This window comes from Syzygium oleosum, unplaced genomic scaffold (genome assembly GCF_021117445.2).
Source record: "Syzygium oleosum isolate NSW1041296 unplaced genomic scaffold, Sole_v2.1 Sole_v2.01, whole genome shotgun sequence".
Taxonomy (NCBI): Eukaryota; Viridiplantae; Streptophyta; class Magnoliopsida; order Myrtales; family Myrtaceae; genus Syzygium; species Syzygium oleosum.
The window spans coordinates 13,179,341-13,195,194 of record NW_026607485.1 but is presented as its reverse complement, the minus strand read 5'-3'; the positions used below and the strand labels follow the sequence as shown (position 1 = coordinate 13,195,194).

Here is a 15,854-nt window from a genome sequence, read left to right as displayed (position 1 = left end):
CAGGGTGACTAACAAGTACATCACGTGATGGGACAACTCTGTTAATAACATATCAGGGCATTATTGTCAAATTGCCAAACACTTCTCAAATTGAACACAGAGCAGAAGGAAACGATGACTCAAAATCCATCTTATTTACATTTCAGCTCGTTCCACATTCTTATCAGACTGCCTTTCTAGCCTTCTAGGGGGCCAAATCTTCTTTTGCTTGGTCATAGTTCTAGGACTGATTCACCAGCAGCCACCACATGCTCTGCAAGTAGTTTACTACCTCTTTTCTATGGTTGCGCAAATAAAAATAGAGTACAGTCAGATGCTGATACTTATGAATGAAAATTCTGAGTCACTTCAACGAAGGGCCAATAAATCATTCGCATTACCGTACGCCAAAGTCTCCACTTTTACACCGCACGACACGCTTTACTAAAATCAGCCACGACACAAGACATCCAACAAACAAGCTCCCTCACACGTAGCATTTAATCACCAAATCACTACCTCTGTATTTCCACCAGAAAAGGGATTGATTTACAGCAACATTTAGCTCTATCGTAGCTCAAAAGAGCTCATAACAATTGAGAAAAAACACTGAGATCAACTGCAACCCCATTGGAACTACGAATTTCAACTACGAAAGAATCTCACCCTCCTCCCCAATCAAAATTTTCTCATCATCGTCGTCTCCCAAAAGCTCGTCCTTCATAAACAATCCTAAGCGCTCCAGCGGATTCTTATAGTGAGCCCCATCAAACAGTCCTGATTTCAGATCCATCATCAACGTCAGCAAGACGAGGTGATGAACCGGAACACCCACTCAACATCTCAAGTTCCTTCAAAATCTCGAGATTTTCCTCTAAGTCGACAGTCTTTTCCATCTGAACGCAGAATTAAACAATTTCACACCCATCAGTGTTGAATACAAATACTTTTTTCAGTTTGACCACCCATGAAGAAACAAGTCGAAGAGTAAAACCTTTTGAAGTGCAATTCGAGCAGCTTCCCTCTCTCTCCCTTTGCTTTCTGCCTTCAGCCTCTGCTCTCATTTGCGCAGCAGCTTCTGCTGCTCTGATCTGATCTTCAATCCTTGCTTTTACTGCATTGTAAGAAGACAAAATTGTTAATCACCACAATACGAGTTGTTGGAACAGCAATGAAATTCCAATAACTGTTCTAATTCCAATATCCGTAATGAACGGAAACTACGACATTACGTGCCAAAACCAAAAGCAACATATTTGGGGATTACATTCAGACAATCAGATCTGAAGTATATGGAAAATGGACTGACAAAGGTTCGCATATTCTCTCTACCAAAATAGAGTTCAGACCTATCGTGGCAGCAGAATAGTCTCTTGTGGAAAGAATGTCTGTCAAGGAAAGAAGAGCTTTGACAAGACCAGCGAAATCTTGGGAAATTCAGTTGTCCAGCTACCCACTGAGTTAGCTTTAATCAATAAGAGGTCTCATATCATAATTTGACAGCCAAACTTGTTTGGAATGGATTACTCATTTGATCATTTGATGGATCAGGATTTCGGATCAGTATTATTACGCCAACAAATTACTTGGTTAACAAAAATTACCTATCATTGTATAAGAATGAAGTGATTAATGGAAGTGCCTAATGCTGCACTCACGAAGGGTAAGTGGTTCCAGCAAAAGTTCTCATCCTTCCACCTTCATAAACTTCCCATTGTTAGTAATTGTTTTACTTTCGTTTACACACATGCTGTGTGCCAATGCTATATCCTTTTTAACATCTTTTCATCTACTGACTGGCACATTAATCATAACAAATTGTTGGTAATGATGAACTAAATTAGCACAGTATTATTGCTATGAAAGCATTCCCATATGAAACACGTCACTAAATTTGTGTTAACTTAACATTACATTTCACCATTTATGACCACCGGAAAAACTAAGGCAAAATGCATTGCCTCAGGCCAATCAATGGCAACAGAACATTATTTTTCTTTTTTTGCCCCAAGCGGCACCACAGTCATTGGGAAACAAATCTACAAGAGCCTTATCATGGTTCTCCGACGAAACTTGTTCGCACTGCCAGAGGATCGGCATCCACAGATCGCAGCAAGAACTAGCTTACATACATGCAAGTGAGTTAGAAGAGTCCTATGATTCTCTAAACCTCCCTGCAGGATGGTGATACGGAGGAGAGAGAAGACAAACTTTATTGGATACTAGGTGAAAAGGAATAATTTGCTAAAATCTTGCTTGTCTTTCTGGTTAACAGGGTCGATTTGTAGTAGTAATGGTACATAGCACATTAACAATCGAAATAAGGTCAGAGGAAACAAAATCTAACCAGAACAGGGATATGTGGACATTAAACATTAAAGAGAACCGTTTGATTGACCTCATTCCTACAAAACTAAGCTCCTTGCTTTAAAAGGCTCCAACAACAGTGTTCACCGATGAGGTGACTTTTCATGGAAACAGGAAAGACCTCAGCAAACGATGTGATCTACCACAACAGAAGATTATGAGGAAATCAGCTCATCGTTTGCACTTCACTATTGGCTTCTTGACCAAGAGACTGTCTATGAAGAGTACTTCCTTTGGTAAAGTGGGTTTGCAGAGGAACCTAAAACTTGGGATAATTGCAGCAAGCCAGCAGAAACCTAAAAAACTTCAACTTTTCATTTCGAAGCTAGATAGATATAAAAGAGCTTAGAGCTTGAAATTTCTTTTGAAGGAGAGATGGTTTCAAACTTTGAACTCTGCGTCTTCATTTGTAAACTACTTTTGTTTTCCTAGAACAATTATTTCGCCCGCGATTAACCACATATTCATTATTTCCCCGCAAATAAGATTCTTTACCTCTTAAAGAAAGATTTGTACGATCATTAAGCTGCAACTATCCTCCAGCTAGTGAAAGAAAAGCACAGTAAAAAGAATTCATCCATTTGACCTAGGCAAAGAAAAATCCATGATATCTAATATGACTAATGGAAAGCACCCCGTAAAGTAGCTCCCTCTCATTGGATAACTCTACCAACGCTCATAGAACCCACAATGACAGTAGCCATAAAGACTAATCTCAATTCAAGTGCATTAAAAGGTCTTTGAAGCCTTCAGGGTGCAAACCAGCGCAATAGTAGACGGAGATATTGCAGTGATTTAACCAAAAGTTAAAAGTGGATAAATCATATTGACTAGAAAAATCTCTTCTTGAAGGAATTTCAGCATCGGACCAGACCTCCCTAGCTCAGTCACCAACTGCCAGACCCCACGCAGATTACCGATATCACTCAATATCTAGCCAGCATTAATTCATCAATCCCATCATAATCAAAGAAGCAAGGCCAGAGATGCAATTACAAATTTAATACAGTATGCAGTCAGCTCCCTTAGGTCAAAACTTAAGGTCAATACAAGGCTCCTACAATGCTTGCCAAATTGACTTCCATGGCAATGGCCACAAAGACAGACTTAACTGAATCCTTTTAAGGAATAAAACACTGGTGCACTTTAGGAACTACGAAGGACCATAGTAAGAAAATATACAAAGCTGGGCTCGTATCATATATCCAGTTTTGAGTGTGGGTTATCACACTCAATCTGAAAAAGGGTAACATCGACCCAACTTCTATAAGCTCTTCAGATGAAATTACTAAACCAACAACCACAGACAAGAACGATGCAAACAATAACCCAAACTCTCCTGCTCACTAGAGAAAGTGTTCGCAAAACACAGTAAACAAACACGATGCTGCTCAAGAACACAAAATGAACTAGCCAATTGCTTTTCTACTTTGTGACCTTACCATATATATCAAAATTAACTTGCTTGAACACAATTGAAATCATAAGAGAGGAATTCAGAGCAAATAGAGAGAAAAGTTTAAAGAGTAAATCTCGTTCCTTGCTCATGTGAGAGTATTTGCAAAAGATTTGCACATGTCTTAGGGAAAAAATATAACAATAGGTTTAACTTTTTTATCACCTTCGCACTGCCTTCTCCTGCTGCATCTCCACAGTATCAGCCTTATCGCACTGTAATTACAAAAGGCATCTATAAAACAATCGTTATGATACACTTCATAGCATCATCTACTGCCAACAAAACGCATACATGATCTAGTAGTGTCTTCTATCGCACCTTTAAGATGGTGTCAGCAAAGTGACTCTTTAACGTAGCAGCACGCAGGGCCTTTTTAGGGACAGGAGCACTCCACGCTGATAGAATATCATTATGGATCATTCTCCTGCTTTCTTGAATGGCCAAAATATATCTCAACCGACAATTCATGGCATACTAACCTTCTCCACATGTGGCATCCGTAGATGGAGTTGCAAGGTGGGAACTAGGACAGACATTTCCATAATCCACAGAACTTACAGCCCCTTTTGAGTATTTCCAGAACCAAATTGAATGATCATTGTAACATTGAACAACTTCAAAGATCACAAATCCGAAAGATGCACTTACCATCAGAATCTGGATCGATTCTTTACTGGTCTGCACTATAGATGAGCTACTAGCCTAACAAAGTGCAAAACAAAAATAGACGATGAATAAATATTATACCTGAAATGGAGCTTTGGTAAATGGATCAAGATCATCTTCTACAATACCTATGGCCACATATTGCTGTATCAATGTATTTTCAGTTAAAGTTTTGTCTAAATTGCACATCATCCATAACAAGCTATTATAATAAACTGAACATCCAGATTAGTTCCATAAAGAGGATATGGTCATATGAACTCTAACTCATCATAAGCAACATTTGATATATCGGATAGATATACAATGGCATTACTAATCAGATCATAGACCCTTTGATGCTGAAAAGTCAATATGGCCTTTTGGAATAAGTATTCATAAGTTGGAGGAACTTCAATATTGAAATTTTTCAAGAGCTCAATCACCTGTATTAAATGAATGCTGGAGTTACGAAGAAAGAGACAGAAAAATTTATCTAATGATTGAAAGCCTATTCAAGGGTATATAACCAACTGTATAATCACTTTATCATAAATTTTTCAATGTTTTGAAGAGTGCATGCATTGTTTGCATATTAATGTTAGGGAGTGATTGCAAATAGTCACAAACGCACAATATGCACATCTCAAAAACCATATGCTTAGTAAATCCAGCAAAACTGAGGTCATTGCTCTGTTGTAGCTTAGAGTACTTGAACTCAACTCCATACCCAAATATGTCCATTTTGAATATTATCTGAAAAATTAAACATATACAACATAAAACACTCAATAAAATGGGTCAAAAAAGCTATAGTTTGCTTAGTGGTTGCATGTTGTAATGGATAAGATATAGCAAGATGCAGCTACTGGATAACTCACTCTGGGACAGCCGAATGGTATAAGATCCGAGTCCTTTGTGATTACAACCCAAAACTGTTTACTGACTGCCAAGAAAGTCATTTGAGCATCCGCATCATAAGGAACAACAAAATAAGAAATTCTCCTGCTTTGGAACCTTCCACATGCAACCAATCCAATGAAGATGCGATAAATTAATCAGTAATGACAATTTAACTTACTTTAACCACACATTACATGACCGGGAGTATTTTTCATATCTGGATTAGCTCATGTGCCATGGTGTGATGTCTACTGCTTTTTTATAGCACTGATAAGCAGCAGCACCATTTCCATTTTGACTCATGCTCAATAGCACGAGCAAGTTTTTTCTTCCTTGACCTACGTAAGCAAGGTTGTCATAGACCTTCAGTGATGCTAAACATGATTGTAAAACTTGGAAACATTTACCCTAAATATCCAAACTGGATGGGCTCAGTCGATTCTACGAGACCTTCCATGGCACATGAGCTAATCAAGGTATGAAAAATACTCCTGGTCATGCAATGTGTGGTTAAAATAAGTTAAAGTATCATTCATGATGAATTTATCGCATCTGGATTGGTATGGTTGCATGTGGAAGGCCTTGAAGCAGGAGAACATTTCTTATATTGTTGCCCCTTTATGAGGATGCTCAAATCACTCTCTTGGCAATCAATGAACGGGTTGATGCTGTAATCACAGAGGACACGAATCTTATATACCAGAGTGAGTAATCTAGTAGCTGCTTCTTGCTAAATCTTATTCATTACAACACGCAACCCCTACGCAAACTATAACCTTTTCGACCCACTTTATTGAGTGTTTTCTGTGGTTGTATATGTTTAATTTTTCAGATAATCTTCACAAGTTTGGGCATGAAGTTGATTTCAAGTACTCCAATCTATTACAAAACAGCAACGATTTTGATGGATTTACTAAGCAAATGGTTCTTAAGATGTGGATATTGAGCGGTCATGACTATTTGCAATCACTCCCTAACATTAATCTACAATCAGCGCATGATTTCATCAAAACATTCAAAACTTATGTTAAAGTGAGCATACATTTGGTTATGTACCCTTAATGAACAAGCTTTCAATCATCAGATAAATATTTTGTCTCTTTTTTTGTAACTCCAGAATTCATTAGATACAACTGATTGAGTACTTGAAAGATTCCAACATTAAAGTTCCTCCAACTTATGAAGACTTATTCCGAAAGACCATGTTGACTTTTCAACATCAAAGGGTCTATGATCCGATTAGCAAAGTCATTGTACATCTATCCGATATATCAAATGTTGCTAATAATGAGTTGGAGTTCCTAGTACCATATCATTTTTATGGAACTAATATAGATGTTCAATTTATTATAATAGCTTTTTATAGATGATGTGAAATTTAGACAAAACCTTAACTCGAAATACATTGATACAGCAACATGTGGTCATAAGTATTGCAGAAGGTGATCTGATCCACTTATTCCATTTCAAGTATAAAATTTATTCATCGTCTATTTTCGTTTTGCACCTCTTTTCTCCTCCACTTAAGATTTCTTCTGAAGTGCCTCAAACTACTAATATTCCCGTGTATTTAAGGAGTATAATGCCATAAATACCATCTCCCAAGGTGCAGAATGCCAGCTGATTGAGGAAATATTTCAATTTAGAAAGAAGTTCCCTGAGCAGATACAGCATTTAAATTGATCTTTCGAAAGCTAACAAAGGTTGAAGCTTGAACGGGAGATATTTGATAAGTTAGATAATTCAAGGCGGACATCTTCCTAATGAAACGTAGAACAATAGGGAGATTTACATAAAGATTTTCTGAACATCTTCTCAGCATTCCTCACTTGAAAGCACTCCTTTTTTATCATTTACTTCACATTCTTTTTTTCTTTTCTTGAATGATTAAGGCTGTGTAACTAAAAACATCGACACTACAAACTTTTGTTTTACTAAGGTAAAAGACCTTTTCTTGACACTATTTACCATGATCTTTTTGGCTGCAAGACTGTTATTAGAAAGACACAAGAATCACAGCTGAAGTTCTTAGGAATTGAAAGGTTCTCATGTAATGTGAATAATTCAATGCAGGAAGTTTCATTAACATAAAGGATAGTGACGATGAGGACCTTTGCTTCTAAAACAATTCCACAGTGAAAATTTGAAAGAATGGTTTCCTAACACAAGATAGTAAGGTTTGGTAGTCCTTTGCAATAACATGCACTGTCTTAATTCCATACACAAGTATAAAGTTGACTATGGTGAAATACGAAAAGCATATGTTAAAGAAATTACGTGGGGAAACTTATTATTACTATGTTTTCAATAACATTTGGAGTGGCTGGTAGAATTATCTCATACCTGGATCAAGATAACCATGTAGAATAGTTGATGGACATCCCCCTGCATATTTCAATGCGTTGACTAATACATTTAAGCATGGTTTTGATTGTTGATACCATAAGTGAGAGGTCAATGGTGCGTACTCGATAATGCTCAAATGACTTCACATATTTCCCATTTTGACAGGGCAGGCATGGCGAAGTCGAAGAGCCACACCGCTCACAACCAGTCCTACAAGGCCCAAGAGAACGCCATCAGCAAACGATGTGATCTACTTGTAAGCTACTTTTGTTTTCCCCCACAAATAAGATTCTTTACCCCTTAAGCACAGTAACAAGAATTCGTCCATTTGACCTAGGCAAAGAAAAATCCATGATATCTAGTAGGACTAATGGAAAGCACCCCAGTAAAGTAGCTCCCTCTCATTGGATAACTCTACCAACGCTCATAGAACCCACAATGACGGTAGCCATAAAATTAATCTCAATTCAAGTGCATTATAAGGTCTTGGACGCCTTCAGGGTGCAAACCAGAGCAGTAGTACACATAGATATTGTCGATGATTTAGCCAAAAGTTAAGAGTGGATAAATGATATTGATTTAAAAAATCTCTTGTTGAAGAAATTTCAGCATCGGACCGGACCTCCCTGGCTCAGTCACCAACTGCCAGACCCCACACAGATTACTGATATCACTCAAGATCTAGCCAGCATTAATTCATCAATCCCATCATAATTTAAGGAGCAAGGCCAGAGATGCAATTACAAATTTAATACAGTATGCAGCCAGCTCCCTTAGGTCAAAACTGAAGGTCAATACAAGGCTCCTACAATGCTTGCCAAGTTGACTTCCATGGCAATGGCCACAAAGACAGACTTAACTGAATCCTTTTAAGGAATACAACACTGGTGGACTTTAGTACCTACAAAGGACCATTGTAAGAAAATATACAAGGCTTGTATCCATTCACATATCCAGTTTTGAGTGTGGGTTATCACACTCAATCTGAAAAGGGTAACATCGACCCAACTTCTATAAGCTCTTCAGATGAAATTACTAAACCAACAACCACAGACAAGAATGATGCAAACAATAACCCAAACTCTGCTGCTCGGTAGAGAAAGTGTTCGCAAAACACAATAAAAAAACACGATGCTGCTCAAGAACTCAAAATGAACTAGCAAATTGCTTTTCTACTTTGTGAACTTACCATATATATCAAAATTAACTTGCTTGAACACAATTGAAATCATAAGAGGGGAATTCAGAGAAAATAGAGAGAAAATTTTAAAGAGTAAATCTAGTTCCCTGCTCATGTGAGAGCATTTGCAAAAGATTGGCACATGTCTTAAGCGAACAAATATAACAATAGGTTAACTTTTTTATCACCTTCACGCTGCCTTCTCTCTAATCTTTCCTTCTCCTGTTGCATCTTCACAGGATCAGCCTTATCGCACTGTAATTACAAAAGGCATGTATGAAACAACTGTTATGATACACTTCATAGCATCATCTACTACCAACGAAATGCATGCATGATCAAGTAGTGTCTTCTGTTGCGCCTTTAAGATGGTGTCAGCAAAGCGACTCTTTAACATTGCAGCACGCAGGGCCTTTTTAGGTGACAGCTTTATGTCAAGGAGAGAAGCACTCCACCCTCATACAGTATCATTATGGCTCATTCTCCTGCTTTCTTGAATGGCCAAAATATATCTCAACCTACGATTCACGGCATACTAACCTTCCCCACATGTGGCATCCGTAGGTGGAGTTGCAAGGTGGGAACTAATACAGACATTTCCATCGTCCACAGCACTCACAGCCCCATTGAGTATTTCCAAAACCAAATTGAATGATCGTTGTAACATTGAACTTCAAACATCACAAATCGGAATCTGGATCAGATTTACTGGTCTGCAGTCTGCACTATAGAAGAGTTTCTGGCCTAAAATTGCAAGTTCAGGTAGCAATTTTCAGCACCAAATCAAATGGCATACGAACAGAACTGTTCAACTTATCAAAAAGAAATACTTTAAAATCTAGATATACCAGTCTTGGAGCATCAATAGTACATTCATGATCTTGGCCCTTCTCTGAAGGTAAATCCAAAAAGCCAACAAACATATAATCAGTGCTCCATAGATACCAAAATAACAGCTCCTTAAATAGAGACAGAAAAGGAAGATTATTTACCCATTGAAGATGCACAAGGCGGTCCAACAACGCTGCATCAGCATGTTGTATTGCCACATGCATTACACTTGGAGCGGCAAGTATGTCCACCAACACCATCAGTGCCTATAAGACACAGTGGCAATTAGATCTAGAAGAGAGCTACTAGAGCAGAAATTATACTCTGCCACTTCATTACCTTTGTCGTTATTTCCTAATGACTTGGTTGTGCAACTCTGTACAACTTTAGAAACCTTGACCTGCTCAGGAACCAGTTAACCACAAATTAATATATTTCTGATACAATAGATGCAAACCTCAGTCGACAAAATCTAAACAACAAATACAATCTGCTGGTAAGAATATTGGCTAATGTTTTCCCAGTTGAATTAAATTTAGGAAAATAATAACATCCCGAACATCTATTCCTGCAGTGAACAATGCTCACCTTTAACAAAATAGCATCGCAGTTTTTCTATACCATCTCTCCAGTTTGCATCCTGTTTTGAGGCAAACTGGTGCACTGAGGAGCTGTCTTGGGACACGGCACTGCTTTCTCTACTTTGTCTACTCAATACGGACCCCTTCACTATTCTAGTGTCTCCATTGCTCCACTTTGCCTCAAGAACTTTCCATCCCGTCTCAAAGATCTTATTCAACTTATCTGCCATTATATGTACTTTATTGCTGGGTGGATTGTAGCACATGGCATTAGAAAAGGTCAACCTGATATCAGCAGCAAATTCTTCTGTTCCATGATACATATTTTTCTCGAGCTTAGATTTTATTGTCCCTAAATCCATTGGCTCTGATATGATTGAGAAGTAATCTGGTATGTTTAGCTTTACCAGAGCGACTGGTTGGTTGAAAGGCCAACCACATGGATGGTGCATTAGTCTCTTTAAAATGGCAGAACATTGTTGCGTAACAGCTCGATCCATCCTTCCTCTTCTTTGCAACTTCAAGCTCTACTTGAGGTCCACGATTATTAGCACCAGAGACGGAACTTCCAAACTTCGTACAATCACCAGTATCAGCCTTGATTTTAGATGGCAAATTGCCATTCTTCTCCTTTCCATTCACAGCGCCAGAAGTCCAATCATCAATAAGCAGCTTCTGCTGCCCATATCCACATAATCCGGATTGGTGTTCTGCTTCGATTCTTCTTCCAGAAAACTTTATCTTCACCTTCTTAACAACTGCACTTTCCATCGCTATCATCATGACGCAATAGAAAACCAACAAGTGCTGCTCAGAATGATTGGCTCTTCAGGGCTATGACAATCAGCCTTCTCAACAAGAAATAATGTTGTTGGACATACCTACAACTGCTGAGAATTGACATGGAGGAAAGCCAAACAAGGGAAAGAGGAATGAAAAAAAATTAGTACAACTGAAGCATAAAAACCATGAGACTGGAAAACAATTTCAAAACCGTAACCCATGCACAACAAAAATTGCAATCACTGAAGGCAGAGTCAAAACACACTAAACTAAAGAATAAGAGCATAAGCTTGAAGCCAAAAACTGATGATTCCGAAAAAATCGGCGACACCCAAGAGTTCAACCACCCAAAAGAAGAACCCAAACCCACAAATAATAGCATCGGAGTCGAGTTCACTTGCATCCACCACAAGAACTTCTCCCTAATTCCTCTTTCTTAATTTATTACAAGCACTCTAAAACAAAAATTTTATGCGCAATCCTATTTGGATAAAGAAGGTATGTTAAATTTTCAAGAGAATAAAAATAACGATATCTTCTCCCCCAAAAGAGCTTCTTTTCCTATTCTTTAAACAGCCTAGCAATACCATTCTAATTCCAAAACCAAGAATAGGACACTTGCTATGAAAAACAGTCTACATACCACAAAGTGAGGTACTATTAAAATATATGCCTAACGAGAAGAACAACAACCAACTCTTTTCCCACTATATTGTTGCTCTTACACGATGGACCTCTATTTAGTATCAAATCTTCCTTCGATATACACTGAAGAAAGAGAAAATGTAGTGAAGTCCTTAGTGACTAGCAAAACCTAGGCCATCACAGAGAAGAAATACAACACTCAACCAATAACGAACTATTAGCTTGGGAAATAACCTTCCATCATGACCCTACATCACTGGACAAAGCATTTGACTGGAAACCATAAAATGCTCTACGCTATTATTCATAAAGAACATAAAATCAGAGAATCAGAGAGAATCTAAAGGCATTGTATCACCTACATCACTCCAATACACAAGAATTGAAGTCTACTCTCAAAACAAAGAAACATCCTCTTCAATGGAGATCCATGCATGCCCACGTCCATGCACAGAAGAATGAGAAGACAATATAATTGGAACCACCTGCACCAAAATTAAGAAATTCAACCACGCACCAGCACCATAATAAAAAGGGACAGAACCACAAAAGTGATGACCATGGAGTGCTCCTAACTCGATTCTATCTAACTCAGACCTAACTCTTCTACTTGTGATGCTCATCAAGAAAAAATGCAATCAGCATGGTTTAGAATCTTTAGATGCATAGGGCAAACCTAAGCTCAAAGTACCTCACATATGTAATTCAGCATATAATAGCACTATCAAGAAAAAGCTAGCACCAGACCCATACAAATCGAGACCGATAAATTATATTTGTTTGACAAGAATGTATCTTACATAGCAAGCAACAAAAATTGAATGAGATTACAAATCCAAATAATTTCTTCCACATGCAGAACGTTGCCCGAAAGAAATTTACACCAATTAAGATGCCCTGGCTTATAAATACGATTTGATTGAGCAAAAAATTTGAAATCTCTAACACCAATGCAGGCACAAAGCAGACCAGAAAAATGCTCAAGAGACAATGATTTACATGCTTAGACAACCCACGCAGGAATGAACATGTGCATGAATTTTTGGCACTTTCAGTCCAAAAAACCAATGACACCAACCTAAAACCATGTATTGTGATTGTGGCCCAGAGAAAGGCTGGAAGGGTAACACAGTGAACACACGGTCATGGAAATTTAGTAAGTAGTCCGTCCACAACATTTCAAATAAGCAGCTGGACAAAAGGAAGAAACTCACCATGCAATGAAAAAGATCTTGCTCTTTTGACATTTTGCAGAAGTTACAAAGTCGAAGTCATAGCCAGCATATCAACAGTCATTCTCTGGCAAAGAGGAGGTGCAATCTTCATATCTTTCAGCTGGACCTCCAGTCTTCTCAACCACAACCTCTTTTTTCTTCTCATCGATCTTAAAAATCACATAGCGGTAAACCTTCTTCTCTGCAGTCCAGATAAGTGGTTTTGCTGTGTTCCTCAATTGGTTCAGGTCAAATTCTGAAAAGAAGTTCATGATTAGGGGAAAAAAAATAGAGGCACATGAAAATTAAAACTATATCCCAACCAGCTTAATCCCCATGGTTAGTGCAAATTGCTCTGTGATTAGGGTCACATGCTTAGATCAAAGGCCAGAAACTAATCGGTTAATGGTGTTTGCAGAGTATTTCATGAGCATCCGAGTAACCGGATCCTTACACTTGTGCTCTTAGATTATTAAAAAGAAATGGAGTCTAATTTGGGATGATTAGGAATACAGATAGAGATGAAAAGTAAAGTCCAAGGTTTGTGTGAGTGCATAAGATGCACAATTTGCCTCTTTATCTTAAAACAATGTTAAAGGGTGAAATCTCTATCTACCAACATAATTTCTTTATGAAACTTCTCAAGTTTAAGAATACTTACATTATGAAAATTAGATGTTTTTCGCTATATGACCGTGATGAAATCTTGTAGATCAATGATTAATTAATATTCAATGGATCATACATTCGTTACTATAGCTTATTTTACACACCGTTTTAACATTGGTATCAATTATAAGTTGTTCCGTATCCTTTTTGTTCTTATTACTGCTAAATTTTTGTTTCATGAAAATCGCATTATTGAGCATGTATTTGGGTGGAATTCGGTATCCTACACATGAAAACGGATTTTATGTAATAGGAACACGACTGATGTGACGCAATCACAATTGCTAAAAGTATTTGGAGGGACTTTTCACAAGAGAGTTCCCTAAAAAAAAGATTTCACAACCTTCTAAAGTTGTTTCATTGAATCTAATCGAAATATGTAAGTTTATGTTGAGTAATGTTCGCAAAAGACATTTGTTGAGTTCTAAGTTAACTTGAAAAGGAAGAACAGATTACTTTTTAAAAAATGATAGAGTTCTGATTACGTGGATATGATAGATGTTGCTTCGCATTTTCAATTTGTGTAGAAAAATGAAACTTTTCCAATAAAGAAAGAAAAAATGTGATCTAAGTTAGAGTAGGAAATTATATTAAATTGCTAGAAGAATGTATGGACTTTTCAGAAATCAACTAGGAGTGAAAAGGCTTGGCCAACGTGATTTTGTTGGCCCATCATTTTAAGATTCTAAAAGTGGAACTCAAATTACATTATTCTTTTTTCTCGTTTTTGGTATAGTTTTGAGTTTATACATGATATTTTTTCTTTGATTTGCAAGCAAAATGTCACCTATATTGAATTTACAATCAAAACCCACCGGACCCTGTTCTCAGAAAAAACTGAGAAGGATACACTTGAATGCTACAAATAAATTCAAACTGGGCAATGAAAGGCTATTAAGCTGCGAATGCTACAAAAAAATTTTCCAACTCATGGTATTCCCCATATTCAGCATATATGACAGAAATGATATGCTAAGAAAAAACTGAGAAGGATACACTTGAATGGCCATTTCTTAGTGTTTTGTAAAGACATTGTTGACGAATATCAATAATCTGATGCACCAAAAAAACAGGAATAAGCTAAAAAGCAGGAAATGTAGCATGACAACAGCAACATCAAGAATTTACTGCATTCTTTAGAGATGTAGGCTCTTATCAACCACAGTCATATGTACAATATGCATTAAATGCGAAATGACAGATGCCATATATTATGTATCAAGAGAACTTCATGCAAAAATTCTCATCAACCATAATGGACACTGTCTTATCAGCATTTGTACCTTTATCTCGCCACCATCATCTGCTGCAGCAAGGAATGACTTCGAGATGCAGACAATCTGCACAAGGCAACACACACCTGTGTTATTTTAAAGGTTTAGCACAAAATACCCATTTAAGAGGAGTAAACAACATGCTATAAGAATCAGAGATGCTTATTATGAAGAGTCAAAGATCAAACTTCAGCCATCTCAAGCAAATTTGCAAGTAAAGTCTCATAAGTTAACGACAACAGTCAAAAACAATAGATTTCCTTCTTTCAATTAATTGGATTCTCTTCATAAATGTTGGGCGTACGATCATATCTTTAATTCTCAAACGGAAAAATTGAACCGTATTGATTTGTAAAGAAGCACTGAAGTATTTTGATGGCCCCAAAGCATGAGAAACATAATGAAATGCATTTAGAAAGATCACTATAACTAAATAATGCCCATTATATACCGACATAAGGTCAGTTAAGATCAAGAGAAACTGCAACTATCTACCTGGTTTATTTCTTCTTTGTTGTAATCATAACAATCCAATGGCGTCCATGAGGTACCCTTCAGCGTAAATGAAGGAGCCGATTGTTAACAACATTGATGCAGTAACAGGGGTTCAAGATAGGGCAAAGGTGAATATGATACAGGGAAAATAACGAGATGTAAATTGCAAGACCGACATTACCAGACGAACATCGAAGCACTTGACTTCCTTTCCGGACGAAACATATATAACATCTTCATTACCTATCAAAGCCCAAAATTTTTAAATCACAATGAGTTCAGCTAACACTGGAAATTGCTAGTTTCAACATAACTGCATGTACAATCGTGGGCACCATATTAACTTCAAACGACCCTTTTGTTCGGAAATTAAAGGGAGAGACAATTTCCAAACAGAAGACTACCAAGCAGCAAAAACAAAACACAGAGAGAGGCCAGGCTTAAAACACAGGGACGAAACATATATTACTTCGCCGGAAGTGG

The 15,854-nt window shown here is 37.5% G+C and overlaps 1 pseudogene; it reads right to left on the bottom strand.

The window, feature by feature from the left end:
• Window positions 1-299: 299 nt before the first annotated feature.
• Window positions 300-15,630, bottom strand: LOC115683541 (transcription factor GTE9-like; annotated as a pseudogene).
• Window positions 15,631-15,854: the final 224 nt, after the last annotated feature.